The sequence below is a fragment of the Procambarus clarkii genome, chromosome 22, assembly GCF_040958095.1.
Source record: "Procambarus clarkii isolate CNS0578487 chromosome 22, FALCON_Pclarkii_2.0, whole genome shotgun sequence".
In the NCBI taxonomy this organism is placed as follows: domain Eukaryota; kingdom Metazoa; phylum Arthropoda; class Malacostraca; order Decapoda; family Cambaridae; genus Procambarus; species Procambarus clarkii.
Genome location: NC_091171.1, coordinates 33,321,634 through 33,340,545, shown reverse-complemented (window position 1 = coordinate 33,340,545; position 18,912 = coordinate 33,321,634).

Here is an 18,912-nt window from a genome sequence, read left to right as displayed (position 1 = left end):
TTGTGATCCTGTGGTCCCGGGTTCGATCCCGGACGCCGGCGAGAAACAATGGGCAGAGTTTCTTTCACCCTATGCCCCTGTTACCTAGCAGTAAAACAGGTGCCTGGGTGTTAGTCAGCTGTCACGAGCTGCTTCCTGGGGGTGGAGGCCTGGTCGAGGACCGGGCCGCGGGGACACTAAAGCCCCGAAATCATCTCAAGATAACCCAGTACTAACCCTTCAGTTACGGCACTTGTTATCCTACGTCAGTATGACTTCTCACCTCTTACTGTTACTCTCTGACTCTTGTCTGTTATGTAATATTTTACCCATGTCAGTGTCTTCCTGTATACTCCCGCCTGTGTCTTCCTGTATACTCCCGCCAGTGTCTTCCTGTATACTCCCGCCAGTGTCTTCCTGTATACTCCCGCCTGTCTCTCGGGCTTATGTAGTAGTCTCTTGTGAGGTTGTGTGTCAAAGCCTTTTGGCAGTCCAGGAATACACAATCTGTCCAACCTTCACTATCCTTATTTTCGTTACTTTATCATAGAACTCCAGTAGATTACTCAGGCACAATTTCTCTTCCCTAGTGAATGTGGATGTTTGTTTACATACCTAATTCTCTCCAGGTGTGTAAGTAGTCTTATCCTTATTATTATCTCCAGTACTCTGTAAGGGGATGCTAGTCATTGATACTGGTTTGTAGTTAAGTGCCTCTTCTTTATCTCCTGTCTTGTAAACTGATGCAATGTTTACCTTCTTCCAGCAGCCGGGCAATTCACCCTTTGTGAATGACTCATTAAAGATGAAAGCTAGAGATATGCTGAGGGTCTGTGCTGCTTCTTTTAACATCCATCGTGATACGTTGTCTGGTCCAATAGCTTCACGTGTATGTGTGAGTGTGTACTCACCCATTTGTGCTTGCGGGGGTTGAGCTCTGACTCTTTGGTCCCGCCTCTCAACCGTCAATCAACTGGTGTACAGATTCCTGAGCCTACTGGGCTCTATCATATCTACATTTGAAACTGTGTATGGAGTCAGCCTCCACCACATCACTGCCTAATGCATTCCATCTGTTAACTACTCTGACACTGAAAAACTTCTTTCTAATGTCTCTGTAGCTCATCTGGGTACTAAGTTTCCACCTGTGTCCCCTTGTTCGTGTTCCACCCGTGCTAAAGAGTTTGTCTTTGTCCACCCTGTCAATTCCCTTGAGAATTTTGTAGGTGGATATCATGTCTCCCCTTACTTTTCTGTTTTCCAGCGACGTGAGGTTTAATTCCCGTAGTCTCTCCTCGTAGCCCATACCTCTCAGCTCGGGTACTAGTCTGGTGGCAAACCTTTAAACCTTTTCCAGTTTAGTCGATCTTATCCTTGACTAGATATGGACTCCATGCTGGAGCTGCATACTCCAGGATTGGCCTGACATATGTGGTATACAAAGTTCTGAATGATTCCTTACACAAGTTTCTAAATGCCGTTCTTATGTTGGCCAGCCTGGCATATGCCGCTGATGTTATCCTCTTGATATGGGCTGCAGGGGACAGCTCGGGCATGATATCAACTCCCAAGTCTTTTTCTCTCCCTGACTCTTGAAGAATTTCATCTCCCAGATGATACTTTGTATCTGGCCTCCTGCTCCCTACACTTATCTTCATTACATTACATTTGCTTGGGTTAAACTCTAACAACCATTTGTTCAACCATTTCTTCAGCTTGTCTAAGTCTTCTTGAAGCCTCAAGCAGTCCTCCTCAGTCTTAATCCATCTCATAATTTTGGCGTCGTCAGCAAACATTCAGAAAAATGAGTCTATACCCTCCGGGAGATCATTTACATATATCAGAAACAGGATAGGACCGAGGACAGAGCCCTGTGGGACTCCACTGGTGACTTCACGCCAATCGGAGGTCTCACCCCTCACCGTAACTCTCTGCTTCCTATTGCTTAGATACTCCCTTATCCACTGGAGCACCTAACCAGCTACTCCTGCCTGTCTCTCCAACTTATGTACCAGCCTCTTATGCGGTACTGTGTCAAAGGCTTTCCGACAATCCAAGAAAATGCAGTCCGCCCAGCCTTCTCTTTCTTGATTAATCTTTGTCACCTGGTCGTAGAATTCTATTAAGCCTGTAAGGCAAGATTTACCCTCCCTGAATCCATGTTGGCGATTTGTCACGAAGTTCCAAATAAGTGTGTGTGTGTGTGTGTGTGTGTGTGTGTGTGTGTGTGTGTGTGTGTGTGTGTGTGTGGGGGGGGGGGGGTGTACTCACCTAGTTGTACTCACCTAGTTGTGTCTGCAGGATCGAGCATTGACTCTTGGATCCCGCCTTTCGAGCATCGGTTGTTTACAGCAATGACTCCTGTCCCATTTCCCTATCATACCTGGTTTTAAAATTATGAATAGTATTTGCTTCCATAACCTGTTCCTGAAGTGCATTCCATTTTCCCACTACTCTCACGCTAAAAGAAAACTTCCTAACATCTCTGTGACTTATCTGAGTTTCAAGCTTCCATCCATGTCCCCTCGTTCTGTTACTATTCCGTGTGAACATTTCGTCTATGTCCACTCTGTCAATCCCTCTGAGTATTTTATACGTTTCTATCATGTCCCCCCTCTCCCTTCTTCTTTCTAGTGTCGTAAGGCACAGTACCCTCAGGCGCTCCTCATACCCCATCCCTCGTAGCTCTGGGACGAGTCTCGTTGCAAACTACTGAACCTTTTCCAGTTTCATTATATGCTTCTTCAGATAGGGACTCCATGATGAGGCGGCATACTCTAAGACTGGCCTCACGTAGGCAGTGTAAAGCGCCCTAAATGCCTCCTTACTTAGGTTTCTGAATGATGTTCTAACTTTTGCCAGTGTAGAGTACGCTGCTGTCGTTATCCTATTTATATGTGCCTCAGGAGATAGATTAGGTGTTACGTCCACGCCCAGGTCTCTTTCGCGCGTCGTCACAGGTAGGCTGTTCCCCTTCATTGTGTACTGTCCCTTTGGTCTCCTATCTCCTAGTCCCATTTCCATAACTTTACATTTGCTCGTGTTTAATTCCAGTAGACATTTCTCTGACCATCTCTGCAACCTGTTCAGGTCCTCTTGGAGGATCCTGCAATCCTCATCTGTCACAACTCTTCTCATCAACTTTGCATCATCCGCAAACATCGACATGTAGGACTCTACGCCTGTAAACATGTCGTTAACATATACAAGAAATAGAATTGGTCCCAGCACCGATCCTTGTGGTACTCCACTTGTTACTGTTCGCCAGTCCGACTTCTCGCCCCTTACCGTAACTTTTTGGCTCCTTCCTGTTAGGTAGTTCCTTATCCATGCTAGGACCTTTCCCCTCACCTCCACCTGCCTTTCGAGCTTGAACAGCAGTCTCATGTGCGGTACTGTATCAAAGGCTTTTTGGCAGTCCAGAAATATGCAGTCTGCCCAACCATCTCTGTCCTGTCTTATCCTCGTTATTTTATCATAGAATTCCAGAAGGTTTGTTAGGCACGATTTCCCTGTCCAGAACCCATGTTGATGTTTGTTCACAAACCTAATGTTCTCCAGGTGTGCAACCAGTCGTAGCCTAATTATTCTTTCAAGTATTTTACAGGGGATGCTTGTCAGTGATACAGGTCTATAGTTAAGTGCCTCCTCCCTATCACCTTTCTTGAAGATCGGCACGACATTTGCCTTCTTCCAGCAACTGGGCAATTCTCCCGACATAAGTGACTCATTAAAGATCATTGCCAGAGGCACGCTGAGGGCCTGCGCTGCTTCTTTTAGTATCCACGGTGATACTTTGTCTGGTCCAACTGCTTTAGTTGCATCTAGAGTTGTCAACTGTTTCATTACCTCCTCTGCTGTCACCTCTGTATCTGATAGTCTTTCATCTAGGGTAACCCCTTCCAACAATGGGAGCTGCTCAGGCTCGGTAGTTAACACTCCATGGAAACTGGCATTCAGTGCCTCGCAGATTTCCTTGTCACTTTCAGTATATGCCTCCTCTGTCTTCCTTAGTCTTGTCACTTGGTCGTTCACCGACATTTTTCTTCTTATATGACTGTGTAGTAACTTAGGTTGTTTTTTTTCGCTTTGATTGCAATATCGTTCTCATAGTTCTCAATGTAATCGTTCCGAGCTCTGTTGTATCTGATCCTGTTGTCCTCTGTCCTTTGTCTTCTGTACTTCCTCCACTCCCGCCTGTTGGCCATTTTTGCTTCCTGACACTGTCTATTAAACCATGGGTTATTATATTCCTTCTTATTTTTTCCCTTTACTGTTGGTATAAATCTCTCTTCGGCCTCCTGGCATTTCTGTATGACTAGGTCCATCATATCTTGGACTGTTTTTCCTCTAATTTCTTCCTCCCACTGCACTTCACCCAGATAGTCCCTTATCCTCTTATAGTCCCCTTTCCTGTAGTCAACTCTCCTTTCCCAGATCTCTTGTCCCATGGTCATAAGTTTGAATTCCATCATGTAGTCAAAGACTAGGACACAATGGTCACTGGCCCCTAGAGGTATTTCATGCTCTAAATTCTCGATATCTTCTACGTTCTGGGTGAAAATGAGGTCTAATAGGCTCGGTGCATCTCCTCCTCTTTCCCTTGTGTCTTCCTTCACATGTTGTGTTAGGAAATTCCTGTCTATAACATCTACTAATTTTGCTCCCCACGTTTCGTCCCCTACATTGGGATTCCTTGATGTGTGTGTGTGTGTGTGTGTGTGTGTGTGTGTGTGTGTGTGTGTGTGTGTGTGTGTGTGTGTGTGTGTGTGTGTGTGTGTGTGTGTGTGTGTAAAACTAGAGAGATAAGAAAATAAAGATAATAGTAGCTGCAAGGGGAAATCATGAGACTTAAAGAGAAACATTGAGGAGGAATATATATAGATCAGTACACAAATAAGAACATAAGAATTAAGGAAACTTCAGTGAAGGCCTATTAGCTCATACGTGGCAGATCCTATTTATGTCCACCCAAATTCATTTATATATATGTCTAACCTACGCTTGAAACCCTCCTGTGATCCCACGTCATATACGTTACCCGGTAATCTGTTCCATGAATCAACGACCCTGTTTCCAAACCAGTATTTGTGGTTGATTGTTCAATAAACTCTTGAACTATATGTTAAACAAATCTCTAACCCTGTCCATGGAGGACAGAAGAAAATGTACATATGCTAGTTAGCATTGTAAATGTGTGGATACGTCTGTGGTAGAAAATAATAATAATAACAATAATAATAATAAAATTATCCAGGTCTTTCCTACATGTAAGCTTATCTAATTTATATCCCTTGTTTTGTGTTCTATTTAGTGTTGATATATTTAATACATCATTAATATCCCTTTTGTTAAGCCTATTCATCTACTTGCTCAGGTGAACCACGCCACTCATGGTGCAACTCTTAACTCTTCGCCTGTCGGGATAATGTAAATATATTAAAAAAATATATAGCCACGAGGAGGATTCGAACCCGCACACACTTGGTACTCCCAAAGCCCCACGCCCTAGACGTGCGAATGACTCAGATGCGAATGTAAATTAAGCTTTTTCCATCTCTCTTCAAATGACAGGTTTCTAACTTGTGGGAATAACTTTGTCATCCTTCGCTAGACGTATTCTAGTGAACTTATGTCCATTCTATAGTCCGGCGACCAAAACTGAACTGCATAATCTAAACGGGGCCCAACACGAGCAAGTTATAGCTGAAGAAAGACACCAGGTGTTTCATTACTAATGCTTTTTTTAATAATCCCCAGTATCCTATTTGCAATATTAACAACATTTATGCATTGATTTTTTAGTTTAAACTCATCATGACCCCCAAGATCTTTTCCGCAGTCAGACTTCACAATTTCAACGCCATCCAGCTGATACCTTGTAACTCTAGCATCATTACCTGTCCTCTGAACCTTGCATGTGTCAGTATTAATCTGACCACATATGTCAGTCTTTCGAAGACAAGGCAAGAACTCCCTCTGTTTCAGCCCCCAGACAAGAGCTGTCTGTTTCAGCCCCCAGACAAGAGCTGCCTGTTTCAGCCCCCAGACAAGAGCTGCCTGTTTCAGTCCCCAGACAAGAGCTGCCTGTTTCAGCCCCCAGATAAGAGCTGCCTGTTTCAGCCCCCAGACAAGAGCTGCCTGTTTCAGCCCCCAGACAAGAGCTGCCTGTTTCAGCCCCCCAGACAAGAGCTGCCTGTTTCAGCCCCCTGACAAGAGCTGTCTGTTTCAGCCCCCAGACAAGAGCTGCCTGTTTCAGTCCCCAGACAAGAGCTGCCTGTTTCAGCCCCCAGACAAGAGCTGCCTGTTTCAGCTCCCAGACAGAGCTGTCTGTTTCAGCCCCCAGACAAGAGCTGCCTGTTTCAGTCCCCAGACAAGAGCTGTCTGTTTCAGCCCCCAGACAAGAGCTGCCTGTTTCAGCCCCCAGACAAGAGCTGCCTGTTTCAGCCCCCAGACAAGAGCTGCCTGTTTCAGCCCCCAGAGAGAGCTGTCTGTTTCAGCCCCCAGACAAGAGCTGCCTGTTTCAGCCCCCAGACAAGAGCTGTCTGTTTCAGCCCCCAGACAAGAGCTGCCTGTTTCAGCCCCCAGACAAGAGCTGCCTGTTTCAGCCCCCAGACAGAGCTGTCTGTTTCAGCCCCCAGACAGAGCTGTCTGTTTCAGCCCCCAGACAAGAGCTGTCTGTTTCAGCCCCCAGACAAGAGCTGCCTGTTTCAGCCCCCAGACAAGAGCTGCCTGTTTCAGCCCCCAGACAAGAGCTATCTGTTTCAGTCCCCAGACAAGAGCTGCCTGTTTCAGCCCCCAGACAAGAGCTGTCTGTTTCATCCCCCAGACAAGAGCTGCCTGTTTCAGCCCCCAGACAGAGCTGTCTGTTTCAGCCCCCAGACAAGAGCTGCCTGTTTCAGCCCCCAGACAAGAGCTGTCTGTTTCAGCCCCCAGACAAGAGCTGCCTGTTTCAGCCCCCCAGACAAGAGCTGCCTGTTTCAGCCCCCAGACAAGAGCTGCCTGTTTCACCCCCTAGACAAAAGCTGCCTGTTTCAGCCCCCCAGACAAGAGCTGCCTGTTTCAGCCCCCCAGACAGGAGCTGCCTGTTTCAGCCCCCCAGACAAGAGCTGCCTGTTTCAGCCCCCAGACAAGAGCTGCCTGTTTCAGCCCCCCAGACAAGAGCTGCCTGTTTCAGCCCCCAGACAAGAGCTGCCTGTTTCAGCCCCCAGACAAGAGCTGCCTGTTTCAGCCCCCAGACAAGAGCTGCCTGTTTCAGCCCCCAGACAAGAGCTGCCTGTTTCAGCCCCCAGACAAGAGCTGCCTGTTTCAGCCCCCAGACAAGAGCTGCCTGTTTCAGCCCCCAGACAAGAGCTGCCTGTTTCAGCCCCCAGACAAGAGCTGCCTGTTTCAGCCCCCCAGACAAGAGCTGCCTGTTTCAGCCCCCAGACAAGAGCTATCTGTTTCAGCCCCCAGACAAGAGCTGCCTGTTTCAGCCCCCAGACAAGAGCTGCCTGTTTCAGCCCCCAGACAAGAGCTGCCTGTTTCACCCCCTAGACAAAAGCTGCCTGTTTCAGCCCCCCAGACAAGAGCTGCCTGTTTCAGCCCCCAGACAAGAGCTGCCTGTTTCAGCCCCCAGACAAGAGCTATCTGTTTCAGCCCCCAGACAAGAGCTGCCTGTTTCAGCCCCCAGACAAGAGCTGCCTGTTTCAGCCCCCCAGACAAGAGCTGCCTGTTTCAGCCCCCAGACAAGAGCTGCCTGTTTCAGCCCCCAGACAAGAGCTGCCTGTTTCAGCCCCCCAGACAAGAGCTGCCTGTTTCAGCCCCCAGACAAGAGCTGCCTGTTTCAGCCCCCCAGACAAGAGCTGCCTGTTTCAGCCCCCAGACAAGAGCTATCTGTTTCAGCCCCCAGACAAGAGCTGCCTGTTTCAGCCCCCAGACAAGAGCTGCCTGTTTCAGCCCCCAGACAAGAGCTGCCTGTTTCACCCCCTAGACAAAAGCTGCCTGTTTCAGCCCCCCAGACAAGAGCTGCCTGTTTCAGCCCCCAGACAAGAGCTGCCTGTTTCAGCCCCCAGACAAGAGCTGCCTGTTTCAGCCCCCAGACAAGAGCTGCCTGTTTCAGCCCCCAGACAAGAGCTGCCTGTTTCAGCCCCCAGACAAAGAGCTACCTGTTTCAGCCCCCAGACAGAGATTTCTCTGTTTGTCTCTGTCTTTACCACTATCCCCTCCGCGCCTTTGACACCGTAAATAGCTACGTTGCAATTAGTTTGATGCTCGGAGCAGCAAATTGACGCGGCATCTTGCATGATGAGGTATCATGCTTGCACAGTCAGGTATCTTGGCAACACCGTGCACGTATACTTACCTAACAGTACTAACCTAACAGTGACTACGGGGAAGTGATGTCTATCTCCTTATGAGACATAGAGATACATGTCTCTCTATAAGAGACTTAAATATATATATATATATATATATATATATTAGTATATTTTGGTAGCAGTCTTTCCTGTAGACATATATTATTAAATATGACCGAAAAAGTAAGATTAATAATTCTAACACGAATTTTCTCAATCTTTCGTACATTACGCTTCACTGTTGGAGGTAAATCAAAAATCACTTCTCCAAAATTCATTTTTATTTTTAGTCTGACGCGACACGGGCGCGTTTCGTAAAACTTATTACATTTTCAAAGACTTCACAAATACACAACTGATTAGAACTTGCGTTTCCCTGATTTTATATCTACATTTGAGTGAGGTGGGAAGGGTGATGTGGCATTACATTTGAGTGAGGTGGGAAGGGTGATGTGGCATTAACACAAGACAGAACACTAGGGGATATTAATAGGGTATTAAAAGTATCAACACAAGACAGAACAGAAACAATGGGTATTGAATAGAAGTGTTTGTAGAAAGCCTATTGGTCCATATTTCTTGATGCTTCTATATTGGAGCGGAGTCTTGAGGTGGGTAGAATATAGTTGTGTAATAATTGGCTGTTGATTGCTGGTGTTGACTTCTTGATGTGTAGTGCCTCGCAAACGTCAAGCCGTCTGCTATCGCTGTATCTATCGATGATTTCTGTGTTGTTTACTAGGATTTCTCTGGCGATGGTTTGGTTATGGGAAGAGATTATATGTTCCTTAATGGAGCCCTGTTGTTTATGCATCGTTAAACGCCTAGAAAGAGATGTTGTTGTCTTGCCTATATACTGGGTTTTTTGGAGCTTACAGTCCCCAAGTGGGCATTTGAAGGCATAGACGACGTTAGTCTCTTTTAAAGCGTTCTGTTTTGTGTCTGGAGAGTTTCTCATGAGTAGGCTGGCCGTTTTTCTGGTTTTATAGTAAATCGTCAGTTGTATCCTCTGATTTTTGTCTGTAGGGATAACGTTTCTATTAACAATATCTTTCAGGACCCTTTCCTCTGTTTTATGAGCTGTGGAAAAGAAGTTCCTGTAAAATAGTCTAATAGGGGGTATAGGTGTTGTGTTAGTTGTCTCTTCGGAGGTTGCATGGCTTTTCACTTTCCTTCTTATGATGTCTTCGATGAAACCATTGGAGAAGCCGTTATTGACTAGGACCTGCCTTACCCTACAGAGTTCTTCGTCGACTTGCTTCCATTCTGAGCTGTGGCTGAGAGCACGGTCGACGTATGCGTTAACAACACTCCTCTTGTACCTGTCAGGGCAGTCGCTGTTGGCATTTAGGCACATTCCTATGTTTGTTTCCTTTGTGTAGACTGCAGTGTGGAAACCTCCGCCCTTTTCCATGACTGTTACATCTAGAAAAGGCAGCTTCCCATCCTTTTCCGTCTCGTAAGTGAAACGCAGCACGGAACTCTGCTCAAATGCCTCCTTCAGCTCCTGCAGATGTCTGACATCAGGTACCTGTGTAAAAATGTCGTCAACATACCTGCAGTATATGGCCGGTTTCAAGTTCATGTCGACTAAGACTTTTTGCTCGATGGTACCCATGTAGAAGTTTGCAAACAGGACACCTAGGGGAGAACCCATGGCGACCCCATCTACTTGCTTATACATGTGCCCATCCGGGCTCAAGAAGGGTGCCTCTTTAGTACAAGCTTGGAGTAGTTTCCTCAGAATACTTTCTGGCATGTCAAGAGGAGTACAGGCTGGATCACGATACACTCTGTCGGCTATCATTCCGATTGTCTCGTCCACAGGTACGTTGGTAAACAGCGATTCTACGTCCAACGAGGCTCTTATCCCTGTGGCCCGTGCGCCCCGCAGTAAGTCCACAAATTCCTTTGGAGACTTCAGGCTGAAGGCGCAAGGAACATAAGGAGTCAGCAGGCCGTTGAGTCGCTTCGCCAGTCTGTACGTGGGTGTGGGTATCTGGCTAATGATTGGCCGAAGTGGGTTTCCAGGCTTGTGCGTCTTGACATTTCCATACGCATATCCAGGTTTATATTCCCCAATGATCTTTGGCAGGTGGAGTCCGGATTTCTTGGCGTTCACAGTTTCGATCAGTTTGTTGACCTTTGCTTTTAATTCGGCTGTAGTGTCCTTCGTTACCCTTTGGAACTTAGTTTGGTCAGAGAGTATGATGTTCATTTTCGCCAGATATTCGTCTTTTTTAAGAATGACATATATTGGCGACTTGTCACCTCTCCTGACAACTATCTCCTTGTTCTCACGAAGGCTTTTAGCTGCCGCTTTAAGCTCGGGGGACAGTATGGTGCTTCTGTAGTTGCCTCGATTCTTTCCTCCTTCTGCAATAAGTTCTGCTTGTAAGGTATCTTTGGTAGTGACCTTCTTTTGTGTCTCGAGGTCGAATATGTCGTCCAACAGAATTTCCAACTCTACTTTCCGGGCCATTTCACTCGGTCTGGACATAACATGACAGTTTATGCCCAGATTTAGGAGAGTGACTTGGTCCTCAGTGAGGTTAATTCCTGCAAGGTTCAGGAAGCCATCTCTTGGTCGTGGAATTGCCATAGGTCCTCCATATAATGTTGTTAGTTTCTTGATAATCCTTGTTTCAGTGCTGAGGTGATGTTGGTCTGTGAGGATGTCGAGGTGTTGTTCAATGCGGGTACGGATACTATGGTCGATGTTGCTATTTCTCCACTCGTTTGTAGCATGAAGTAGTTGCGTTTTGTTGTCTTTGATTTCATTCTCTGCCTTGTATATATTCTCTGCCTTGATTTTGTTGTCTTTGATTTCATTCTCTGCCAAAATATACTAATGTTAAAGTGCACGACCCAGCAGCAAGGAATCAAGCCTTCACGTTAAAATATCGCCAGGATCTGATTCGTGATCAGATATACAAGGCAGAGAATGAAATCAAAGACAACAAAACGCAACTACTTCATGCTACAAACGAGTGGAGAAATAGCAACATCGACCATAGTATCCGTACCCGCATTGAACAACACTTCGACATCCTCACAGACCAACATCACCTCAGCACTGAAACAAGGATTATCAAGAAACTAACAACATTATATGGAGGACCTATGGCAATTCCACGACCAAGAGATGGCTTCCTGAACCTTGCAGGAATTAACCTCACTGAGGACCAAGTCACTCTCCTAAATCTGGGCATAAACTGTCATGTTATGTCCAGACCGAGTGAAATGGCCCGGAAAGTAGAGTTGGAAATTCTGTTGGACGACATATTCGACCTCGAGACACAAAAGAAGGTCACTACCAAAGATACCTTACAAGCAGAACTTATTGCAGAAGGAGGAAAGAATCGAGGCAACTACAGAAGCACCATACTGTCCCCCGAGCTTAAAGCGGCAGCTAAAAGCCTTCGTGAGAACAAGGAGATAGTTGTCAGGAGAGGTGACAAGTCGCCAATATATGTCATTCTTAAAAAAGACGAATATCTGGCGAAAATGAACATCATACTCTCTGACCAAACTAAGTTCCAAAGGGTAACGAAGGACACTACAGCCGAATTAAAAGCAAAGGTCAACAAACTGATCGAAACTGTGAACGCCAAGAAATCCGGACTCCACCTGCCAAAGATCATTGGGGAATATAAACCTGGATATGCGTATGGAAATGTCAAGACGCACAAGCCTGGAAACCCACTTCGGCCAATCATTAGCCAGATACCCACACCCACGTACAGACTGGCGAAGCGACTCAACGGCCTGCTGACTCCTTATGTTCCTTGCGCCTTCAGCCTGAAGTCTCCAAAGGAATTTGTGGACTTACTGCGGGGCGCACGGGCCACAGGGATAAGAGCCTCGTTGGACGTAGAATCGCTGTTTACCAACGTACCTGTGGACGAGACAATCGGAATGATAGCCGACAGAGTGTATCGTGATCCAGCCTGTACTCCTCTTGACATGCCAGAAAGTATTCTGAGGAAACTACTCCAAGCTTGTACTAAAGAGGCACCCTTCTTGAGCCCGGATGGGCACATGTATAAGCAAGTAGATGGGGTCGCCATGGGTTCTCCCCTAGGTGTCCTGTTTGCAAACTTCTACATGGGTACCATCGAGCAAAAAGTCTTAGTCGACATGAACTTGAAACCGGCCATATACTGCAGGTATGTTGACGACATTTTTACACAGGTACCTGATGTCAGACATCTGCAGGAGCTGAAGGAGGCATTTGAGCAGAGTTCCGTGCTGCGTTTCACTTACGAGACGGAAAAGGATGGGAAGCTGCCTTTTCTAGATGTAACAGTCATGGAAAAGGGCGGAGGTTTCCACACTGCAGTCTACACAAAGGAAACAAACATAGGAATGTGCCTAAATGCCAACAGCGACTGCCCTGACAGGTACAAGAGGAGTGTTGTTAACGCATACGTCGACCGTGCTCTCAGCCACAGCTCAGAATGGAAGCAAGTCGACGAAGAACTCTGTAGGGTAAGGCAGGTCCTAGTCAATAACGGCTTCTCCAATGGTTTCATCGAAGACATCATAAGAAGGAAAGTGAAAAGCCATGCAACCTCCGAAGAGACAACTAACACAACACCTATACCCCCTATTAGACTATTTTACAGGAACTTCTTTTCCACAGCTCATAAAACAGAGGAAAGGGTCCTGAAAGATATTGTTAATAGAAACGTTATCCCTACAGACAAAAATCAGAGGATACAACTGACGATTTACTATAAAACCAGAAAAACGGCCAGCCTACTCATGAGAAACTCTCCAGACACAAAACAGAACGCTTTAAAAGAGACTAACGTCGTCTATGCCTTCAAATGCCCACTTGGGGACTGTAAGCTCCAAAAAAACCCAGTATATAGGCAAGACAACAACATCTCTTTCTAGGCGTTTAACGATGCATAAACAACAGGGCTCCATTAAGGAACATATAATCTCTTCCCATAACCAAACCATCGCCAGAGAAATCCTAGTAAACAACACAGAAATCATCGATAGATACAGCGATAGCAGACGGCTTGACGTTTGCGAGGCACTACACATCAAGAAGTCAACACCAGCAATCAACAGCCAATTATTACACAACTATATTCTACCCACCTCAAGACTCCGCTCCAATATAGAAGCATCAAGAAATATGGACCAATAGGCTTTCTACAAACACTTCTATTCAATACCCATTGTTTCTGTTCTGTCTTGTGTTGATACTTTTAATACCCTATTAATATCCCCTAGTGTTCTGTCTTGTGTTAATGCCACATCACCCTTCCCACCTCACTCAAATGTAATGCCACATCACCCTTCCCACCTCACTCAAATGTAGATATAAAATCAGGGAAACGCAAGTTCTAATCAGTTGTGTATTTGTGAAGTCTTTGAAAATGTAATAAGTTTTACGAAACGCGCCCGTGTCGCGTCAGACTAAAAATAAAAATGAATTTTGGAGAAGTGATTTTTGATTTACCTCCAACAGTGAAGCGTAATGTACGAAAGATTGAGAAAATTCGTGTTAGAATTATTAATCTTACTTTTTCGGTCATATTTAATAATATATATATATATATATATATATATATATATATATATATATATATATATATATATATATATATATATATATATATATATATATATATATATATATATATATATATATATATATATATATATATATATATATATATATATATATATATATATATATATATCTTTAAGAGACATAAAGATACATTTCTTTCTTTAAGAGACATGATAATATACATAGCTCTATTTATAGCCATAAATTCCATGCCTAGTTAAACACGAGACAATGTTAGAGAAGATTCAGAGGTATGCCACCAGACTAGTCCCAGAACTGAGAGGTATGAGCTACGAGGAAAGGCTACGGGAGCTAAACCTTGTCCCTGGATGACAGAAGAGTAAGAGGAGACATGATCACCTCCCACGAAATTCTCAGAGGATATTACAGGTTATACAAAGACAAACTATTTAACACGGTGGAACACGAACAAGGGGACACAGGTGGAAGCCACGTACCCAAACGAGCCACAGAGACATTAGAATTGCCCGAAACGCTACGCGTACTAGTGCTGTACAAGAATGTAACAACTCTTGTATATGTATGTATGTGTATATATATGGAGAGAGAGAGAGAGAGAGAGAGAGAGAGAGAGAGAGAGAGAGAGAGAGAGAGAGAGAGAGAGAGAGAGAGAGAGAGAGAGAGAGAGAGAGAGATGGAATATGGTTAAAAAACAGACTAGTTAGCAAATGGAATGCATTAGGCAGACTCCATACACAGTTTCAATCGTAGATTTGATAGAGATCAATAGGCTCAAGAATCTGTACACCAGTTGATTGACAGTTGAGAGGCGGGACTAAAGAGCCAAAGCTCAACCCCTGCAAACACAACTAGGTGAGTACACTAGAGTTCAACTCAAGTAAATGTAAAGTAATAAAGGTAAATGGAGGGAACAGGCGGCCAAGCACAGGGTACCAAATGGGAGAAGAAATCCTCCATGAAAAAGGGAGAGAGAAGGAACTAGGAGTTGATACTGAACCTTTCTCCTGAAGCCTACATCAAAAGGATATCACCAGCGGCGTATGAGAGGCTGGCCAACATCAGAACTGCCTTTGGAAATTTGTGTAAGGAATCATTCAGAACCTTGTACATCGCCTATGTAAGACCAGTCATGGAGTATGCGGCTCTAGTATACCTTGTCAAGTTTAAGACGAAGTTGGAGAAGGTTCAAAGGTAAGCCACTAGACTATTTCCGGAACTAAGAGGTATGACTTACAAGGAAAGGCTGCGTGAATTTAGGGAACACGTGATTACCACATGCAAAATTCTCAAGGGAATTAACATGGAAAGTAAGGAAAGATTATTTAACACGGGTGGTACACGCACACAAGGACACAGATGGAAACTGAGAATCCAAATAAGCCACAGGGACAATAGAAGGTTTTTTTTCAGCGTCAGAGTAGTTCATAAATGAAATGCATTAGGCAGTGATATGGTGGAGGCTGACTCCATACACAGTTTCAAATGTAGATATGATAAGAACCCAGTAGGCTCAGGAACCTGCATGTACACAAGTTGATTGCCTGTTGAGAGGCGGGACCAAAGAGCCAAAGCTCAACCCCCGCAAGCACAATTAGGTTAATACACACACACACACACACACACACACACACACACACACACACACACACACACACACACACACACACACACACACACACACACACACACACACAAGCATCCCCTGTTAAATACTTGAAAGGATAATTAGACTACAACTGGTTGCACACCTGGAGAACGTTAGGTTTGTGAACAAACATCAACATGAGTTCTGTAAAGGGGAATCTTGACTAACAAACCTTTTGGAATTCTATGATAAAATAACGAGGATAAAACAGGACAGAGAAGGTTAGGCAGACTGCATATTTCTGAACTACCAGAAAGCCTTTGATACAGTACCGCACATGAGACTGCTGTTCAAACTCGAGAGGCAGGCAGGGGTGGGAGGAAAGGCCCTAGCATGGATAGGGAACTACCTAAGAGGAAGGAGCCAGAGAGTTACGGTAAGGGGCGAGAAGTCGGACTGGCGAACAGTAACGAGTTGAGTACCTCAAGGATCGGTGCTGGGACCAATTCTATTTCTAATATATGTTAACGACATGTTTACAGGAGTAGAGTCCTACATGTCGATGTTTGCGGATAACGCAAAGCTGATGAGAAGAGTTGTGACAGATGACGATTGTAGGATCCTCCAAGAGGACTTGAACAGGTTGTAGAGATGGTCAAAGAAATAGCTGCTGGAGTTCAACACGAGCAAATGCAAAGTTATGGAAATGGGACTAGGTGATAGGAGACCAAAGGGACAGTACACAATGAAGGGGAACAGCCTACCTGTGACGACGCGAGAAAGAGACCTGGGAATGGATGTAACACTTAATCTATCTCCTGAGGCACATATAAATAGGATAACGACAGCAGCGTACTCTACACTGGCAAAAGTGAGAACATCATTCAGAAACCTAAGTTTACAGTGTAAAGCAGTGTAAAGTTGCTTTACACTGCCTACGTGAGGCCAGTCTTAGAGTATGCCGCCTCATCATGGAGTCCTCATCTGAAGAAACACATAAGGAAACTGGAAAAGGTTCAGAAGTTTGCAAAGAGACTCGTCCCAGAGCTACGAGGGATGGGGTATGAAGAGCGCCTGAAGGAACTGAGCCTTACGACACTAGAAAAGAGAAGGGAGAGGGGGGGATATGATAGGAACGTATAAAATACTCAAGGGAATTGACAGAGTGGACATAGACTAAATGTTCACACGGAATAGTAACAGAACGAGGGGACATGGGTGGAAGCTGAAAACTCAGATGAGTCACAGAGATGTTAGGAAGTTTTCTTTTAGCGTGAGAGTAGTGGAAAAATGGAATGCACTTAAGGAGCAGGTTGTGGAAGCAAATTCTATTCATAATTTTAAAACTAGGTATGATAGGGAAATAGGACCGGAGTCATTGCTGTAAATAACCGATGCTCGAAAGGCGGGATCCAAGAGTCAATGCTCGGTCCTGCAAGCACAAATAGGTGAGTACAAATAGGTGAGTATACACACACACACACACACACACACACACACACACACACACACACACACACACACACACACACACACACACACACACACACACACACACACACGCACACGGGGAAGACTGACTGGGACCAATCCATAACTATTCGCTCCTGATCCACCCTACAGAAACTAAGGACTTGGGAGTAAAACCAATTGGCGAGTCGTGTTCTAGGAAAAAAAAAACTAACAGGGAAAGACTAGCCAACCACTTGGGCTGGACGGCAGAGCGACGGTCTCGCTTCATGCAGGTCGGCAAATCCTTATCTTGACCCCTTCCAAGTGCTATATAGTCGAAATGGCTTAGCGCTTTCCCCCTGATAATTCCCTCCCTCACTATGAGCTATGGAGGAAAAAACCCAACTAACAGGGGTCACAAATCGTCAGAGAGAGGGAGAGAGACAGAGACATAACCAGAGTAATTTGGTCTATAAATCCACATCACTGTTTTCAAAACCAGTATTTACCCAGGCCTTTCCTGAATCTAAAAATGGAAACACATTTCATTCTTTGATAAACCACGAGAGCGCCGCATTGCCGGCTAAGATAATCATTTCATAAATATCGACTTAGCTTTCAGGCGAAATGTAATCATATAAACCCCCCCCCCCCCCCACACTGAATTTTAATCCTTAATCCCGCGTACGGCCCTTCAAGAATATCCCAGCGGCCGCCGCCCCGGGACACGTGAGGGGTGAGCACCCACACAGCCCAATCTCACGCACGACACATGATTGACACCACAATCACCATGCTCTAATGTGTCATTCTGCATGGTGACCTGTGACGACACTGTGGGAGAGAGAGAGAGAGAGAGAGAGAGAGAGAGAGAGAGAGAGAGAGAGAGAGAGAGAGAGAGAGAGAGAGAGAGAGAGAGAGAGAGAGAGAGAGAGAGAGAGAGAGAGAGAGAGAGTGAGAGAGAGACAGACAGACAGACAGACAGACAGACAGACAGACAGACAGACAGACAGACAGACAGACAGACAGAGTTATAGTGGCGGACTGTTGGGGGGGGGGGGCTCGAGTACTCTAGCCTCAACAGTACTCAACTCTGAACTAGAGTACTCTAAGTCTAGAGTACTAGAGCAATGAATCTGGGACAGTTTTCACATTTGTACTTTACCAAGTAAAACATTTTTGGCTTCCACGTGGCGTAGAACTCCACCCAGACAAGTATTACCATCTTCTCGGGCAGTAACAATGGCACCTAATATCCAGCACAACATTTTGTTCCCGGGGGGAAATATCTCCCCTCAGCCCCCTGGGATATTACCCTCTCATTGTTACCAGCGTCGGGAAAAAATGATCAGCATGAGCAGTTTTCCCAGACGGGCGTTATATGTACCCTTTAACGAGGCTATTAGAAGCCGTTGTGGCTAACATATTACTGGCGGTAATTCCCATCTTGAGAAATGTAGACGTTGGGAGATGTGTTCGGGTGATGTGTGTGTGTGTCTGTTGGACGGTGCTTAGGGAGGGTGGGGTAGATCGGTACAGCTGTGGCCTCGCAACGTGTTAGTCGGAGTTCGCATCCTAACAATCCGAATTGTTGGGTACCGTTCCTTCCTTTCCTTCTATTCCTGCTCCTTGTCTTCATATCCCAGCTCCTTGTCCTCATATCCCAGCTCCTTGTTCTCATATCCCAGTTCCTTGTCATCATATCCTTGTTCTGTGTCCTCATATCCCAACTCCTAACCTCATATCCCTGTTCCGTGTCCTTATATCCCAATTCATTGTCCTCATATCGCTGCACCTTGTCCTCAAATCCCTGCTCCTTGTCCTCATATCTTAATTCTCTGTCCTCATATCCCAGCTCCTTGTCCTCATATCCCTGCTCCTTGTCCTCATATCCTTGCTACTTGTCCTCATATCCCTGCTCCTTGTCCTCATATCCCGGCTCCTTGTCCTCATATCCCAGCTCCTTGTCCTCATATCCCTGC